The sequence below is a fragment of the Globicephala melas genome, chromosome 20, assembly GCF_963455315.2.
Source record: "Globicephala melas chromosome 20, mGloMel1.2, whole genome shotgun sequence".
NCBI lineage: Eukaryota > Metazoa > Chordata > Mammalia > Artiodactyla > Delphinidae > Globicephala > Globicephala melas.
The window spans coordinates 33,288,781-33,294,715 of record NC_083333.1 but is presented as its reverse complement, the minus strand read 5'-3'; positions in this window follow the sequence as shown (position 1 = coordinate 33,294,715).

The following is a 5,935-nucleotide window of genomic DNA, read 5'->3' as shown; positions in this document are numbered from 1 at the left end:
TGTATCTATAAATATTTCTACATGTTTCCACAAGTATCCATAATAAACATGAATTCCTATTGGTGTCTCTAATTCTATTACCTCATGGATCATTCTAGCCTTTTCCCTTGCTTATCTGTAAACTTCCACTCCAACAGAGAGAAGTGGCTCACAGCGTCCACCATCATGCACTCAGTTGTTCAATTCCAGTGTGCCTGCACAGTAGTTTCAGAATTAACCAGTCCCAGTGGGAAGTAACATTACCAACTACAGTATAGGTCTGTGTGCTGTTCTTTTGCCTTCAGTCTTAGGGGCCCACTCGTTCCCAAAGTTCCTTAGGTCAGCACCTTCCCCCCACCCCCTACAGTGAGATGGTCTCATCTATTTGTAATGCAGCTGGATTCTTTTGTCATTCCATCTGGAGATCCCCATCTCCTAAATGATTCTCCTACATTTGCATACATTAAGCTTCATACAGTCTCTGGGTTTTAACAAACGTGTACTTTCATGTGTCCACCATTACAGTACCATACAGAGTAGTTTCACTGCCCCCAAAATCTTCTGTGCTTCACCTGTTCGTCCTTCCCCCCACCCCCACCCCTGGTAACCATTAATCTATTTAGTGTCTCCATAGTTTTACTTTTTCCAGAATGTCTTATAAATGGAATCCTACAGTATGTAGCCTTTTCACACTGGCTTCTTTCAATGTAACATGCATTTATGATTCATCCATGCTTTGAGTGGCTTGACAGCTTTTTATTGCTTCATAATGTTCCATTGTATGGATGTTCCAGTTTGTTATCCTCTCACATACTGAAAGATATCTTGGTTACTTCCAGTTTGGGGCAATTATAAACAAACCTGCTATAAATATTTGCATGAAGGTTTTTGTGTGGATATAGGTTTTTAACTCAGTTGGGTAAATACCTAGAAGCATGCCTTAGTTCAGGCTGCTATAACAGAACACATAGACTGGGTGGCTTAAATAACAAACATGTATTTCTCATAGCCTGGAGGCTGGACATCCAAGATCAAGGTGCCGGCAGATCTGGCATCTGGTGGGAGCTGCTTCCTGACTTGCAGAGATGTCTTCTCGTGTCATCATATAGCAGAGAGCAGAGAGTGAGAGTGAGCTCTCAGGCCTCTTCTCAGAAGAGCCCATCAGGGGCTCTGCTCTCATGGCCTAATCACCTCCCAAAGGCCCCACCTCCTCACACCATCACACTGGGGGTTTCAACAGAGGAAATGGGGGGGGACCAACATTCAGTCGATAGCCACGCACGATTACCGGATCTTGTAGCCTCTGGGACTATGGGGAACATGGGTGTCACCCAGCAGCTCATCCTGGTCTTGGTCTGAGCCACTGCACATTCTCCTTTGCACCCACCAGTGCTGTAGGCTTGGGGGGGTAACCCCTACCAGGTGAAGGAAACGCTCTTCTGTTTCTACTGTGCTGAGAGCTTTTTAATCAGTAACAAAATAAGACTAAATCCATCGTATTCAAGACACACGTCAAACGCTTTTCTGTATATATCAACTTAATCATAGGATCTTTCTCCTTTATGTATGGGATGAATTGCATTGCTGTGTTTGATGTTAAACTAGAGAAACCCAGACCATGAGGTCTATTTCTCACTTGTAATGGTTCTTTTTTTTTTTTTTTGGCCACACCTCGTGGCCTGTGGGAACCTAGCTAGTTCCCCAACCAGGGATCGAACCTGTGCCCCCTGCAGAGGAAGCACGGATTCTTAACCACTGGACTGCCAGGGAAGTCCCCTACGATTGTGTTTTATTTCAGATGTTTTGTACCCAAGTTCCTGAGTGAAATGGGTCTCTCATATTCTCTTCCCACTTGTCTGCTTCAGAGCCAAACGCAGTGAGCTGGACACATCCCACTCTCTTCCACTTTCTGGAACATTTTGTCCAAGACAGGAATTAACTGGTCCCTGGAATCAGGGTGGGACTCACTCATAAAGCCCGGGCTCCAGGCTGGGAGAGGACAGGGCTTGGACAACCACTTTTTAGTCTATTCCTGTTTATTACTTCATTTTGACCTTCTTTTTGTCATTTTATATTTTTCCAGGAATTTATCTATTTCATTTAGGTTTTCAGTTTTATTAGTTTGTAAGTGTTCCTAATTCTATTATTTAAAATCTGTGCTGTGTCTGCAGTTATTTCCTCTTTGTATGTTTTATTTGCAGTGACTTGCTTTTTCCTTCTTCCTTGCCAGAGTGTCTTCATGTGATTGTTCTTCCAACGAACCAGCATTGGGTTTTGTTCGTCTCCGCTCTTCCCTCTCTCTCCCTCCTCCATTGATCTCTGGCCTTTTAAATTTCTTTTTGTATTTTCTCCTTCTTGTTTCTTTGGGTTGGCTTGGAGTTAAACTGCATTTCTGGAATCCATGCTTAGTTGGAGCAGAGCTGGTCTTGAGTCAGCTGCCTTTGCCAGCCCATCCCTCTCTCGGTGTCACCGAGATTGTTTTCAACAACGGTGACAGCTGACCTTTCCCAGTGGTTGTGCGTCCTGTGCACTGCAAGACCCAGTAGCACAGCCCCCCTCCACCCTTGCCCCATGCTCCCAGACAGGTGTCATGAGCCCCATTTGAGAGCATTCTAAGTCTAGCCTTGATCTGACCCCGGAATCCTTAGCTCCTGCCCCAGCGCCCAGGGCACCCCGCCTGGAGGCCTCCCGAGGGAACAGGCTTCGTTCGGGCTGGGCAGGGCTGGGTCACTCAACCAGATGCCCTCTGCCGGCTGAGATGGTGGGGTGTCCTGGCTGCAGCAGGCTGCTGCAGGGTCTCTCTGCTGTCAGAGGCCCCAGCCCCCTCCCTGTCAGGGACTTTACCACAGGACCTTCCAGGTGTGTGAGGCCCCCAGGGGAAGGGGTGTTATGGAAGTGCCCATGGCTGCCAGCTCACTGGGTGGCAGCTGTAGAGGCCCTGCCCACCTGGGGCGGAAGCTCGGCCCGGTGACTCACTGTCCAGTCGCGCAGCACAACTGGAGATGCAGAGGTCAGCGGGCGAGGGGTCTGGGCTCTCCCAGCTGGCCTGGCTGCAGGGCACACAGGGTGGCCACGAGAAAGGGGAGACCACCTGAGGCCAGAGACAGGCCAACAGCTGCAGACCATCAGAGAGGGGGATGTGGAGGTCACCCCAACTTCCTTCTGGCTGGGCCAGAACCACAGGTGCCCCAGCCGTGTGGGCATCACTCCCTGCCCACAGGCTGCCGTCTCTGGCTCCTGGGATGGCATCTATAGCCCTGCCCATCCCCAGGGCCAGGAGAAGGGGCTCTCTAGGGAGCTCTGCGGGCGAGGAGGGGCAGGAGCAGGTCTAGACCCTGACTAGAGGATACCCCCACCCTGCCTGCAGGAGAGGACGGTGGACAGAGAGGGGTGGGGCTCGGGCTCGTGGCCAGAGGCAGAGGTGAGAGGCCAGGAGAAAGGCCTCCTGCGGGAGGGGCTACCACTAGAGATCCTTCCACTCATGCCAGGGCAGGGTTGAGGGGGCCAAAGGGGTGCTGCCCTCAGACTCCAAAAGAGGCTGCAGGGATCTGTTTCCCGTCCAGGAATAGGGTTTGGGACCACTTTGGGGCCCTCTTGCATCCACTGACCATAGGTGACAGTAGGGCAAGCTCCAGAAAGCACCTGCTCTTTTTTTCTTTTCTTTTAAATTTATTTATTTTTGGCTGCGTTGGGTCTTCATTGCTGAACGTGGGCTTTCTCTAGTTGCGGCGAGCAGGGGCTACTCTTCATTGCAGTGTGTGGGCTTTTCATTGCGCTGACTTCTGTTGCTGCGGAGCACGGGCTCTAAGCACACGGGCTTCAGTAGCTGTGGCACACAGGCTCAGTAGCTGTGGCTCGAAGGCTTAGTTGCTCTGTGGCATGTGGGATCTTCCCAGACCAGGGCTCGAACCCATGTTCCCTGCATTGGCAGGCGTACTCTTAACCACTGCGCCACCAGGGAAGTCCCAAGCATCTGCTCTTTACCGGTCCCTCCTGAGCCAGGGATTCAGGCTGGAAACCAGCTCCCTGAGGCTGGAAAGTCAACAGGGAACCACAAAGAGGGGGTGGGGAGTTTGGGCTCAAAGTTCAGTGTTGACTTGCTTTCAGAGCGAGACTGCCTCAGCCCCTGCTGGCCCTCTGTCTGTCCAGTCTAAGTACTGAGGACCTCCTGGGGCTGTGCAACAAAGCCTCTGCCCTCCTGGGGGGCTGGGGCAGGGTGGGGCGCTCCCGAGCTGGGCCTGGTAACACAAAGACCAAAGACCTGACTTGTGCCTAGCCCAGGTGGCCAGTAGCCTCTCGAGTGGGCCCTGGCCCCCTGCCCCTGCAGCTCTGAGACTCAGGACTCTAAATGTCAGATCCCCTGCCTTACAGAGGGACAGGCAACACTCACACCTGTGGATGTTCTTTAGCACTGCCCTGGGGGCTGGCACAGCAGAGCCACCCATCTACCTGGCATCCTCCAAGCTCACACCCTCACCTGACGGACGTAGAAGACCTGTCTGGGAATCAGGCTCACCAAAGCCTCTATCCAGTAGGCAGAGACGCTAATCACGCGCCGGGCTCCATCCAAGATAAGGGGGTCCCCACCTTGGCCCCAACGACACTGGGGGCCGGATCATTCTCTGGGAGGGGGGCACCCTGTGCACTGTAGGACGTTGAGAGCATCCCTGCCCTCCACCCGCGAGATGCCAGTGACCCCCGATTGTGAAAACCCAACATTGCCAAATGCCCCTCCACACCCCCACCCCAGTTGAGACCCCTGGTCTCCAGCAGCCCTGCCCAAGAGAGCTATCTGGGATGATGGAAATACTCTGTTCTGTGCTGTCCAATCCAGGCATCACTGAGCATGTAGAACGTGTCTAGTGAGACTGAGGAAGTAGGTCTTTACTTTTACTTCATTTTAATTAAGCTAAAGAGCCATGCATGGCTAGTGGCTGCCTTTGCAGCAAACGCCTGTCGGTGCTGGAATCCTAGCCCAACTCTGGCCTCCACCCCAGTCTGGCCTGTGCCTGGGAATTTGGTTGGGGGCATGAACTCACTTCCATTTCCCTCCTGGCGTGGGTCGGGGCTGCATGCCTCTACCCGATGAGTCATGGGGTTGGCACAGAGCACCCAGAGCCTGGAAGGCTGCTGGGCCCAGTCCCACGGGTACTCTGTCTGGCCAGGGCCCTGGGTGTCCCCAGCATTTCCTGGAGTTTTCCTCGGCCAGTGGCTGGGTACTAGCTGTGTGGGAAACACTCACGTGCACATACAAGCCGCCAGAGCCGCAGACCACAGCCCCACGGCTCCCTGTGTCCACCTGGAGCCTGTCCGGGAGCTCCACAGTCCTTGTTCACTTCCCGATGGTTGGCTCATGCATTCTCAATCCCCCAGAAAAGGACTCACTGGGCCAATTTTGTTAATTAAGTGGGATGATCATTAGTACTGGTGGCAAGGGGTGGGCATGGTCCTAACTGCTCCTGGATGGGAGCCGAAGGCTCCTGAGGTGGGGCCCGGCCCTGGGCTAAGGTGAGAAAAGAATCCCGGTGCACAGCCTGGAGGGCACTGTGCTTCCAGAGTTGCCCCTGGAAGGTCAGGAGCTGAGGACGCAGCTGGAGGGCTCAGGCCCAAAGCACAGGCGGAGTGGGCCTGGTCTGTGTCCCCTGAGGCAGGCCCTGTGCTGGCCCTGGAATCACTCCCTAACCCCAGAGTCTCCTCCTGTTTCCACGGGGAGGTTGTTGGGAGAGAAGACATGCCTTTCAGTAACAGCAAGCAAAGTTCTAAAAGTGGGTGGGGGGTGCTGAGAGCAGGCTCTGGAGAGAACGGTGGACAGAGAGGGGTGGGGCTCGGGCTCGAGGCCAGAGGCAGAGGTGAGAGGCCAGGAGAAAGGCCTCCTGCGGGAGGGGCTACCACCAGAGATCCTTCCACTCATGCCAGGGTAGGGTTGGGGGGGGCAAAGGGGTGCTGCCCTCAGACT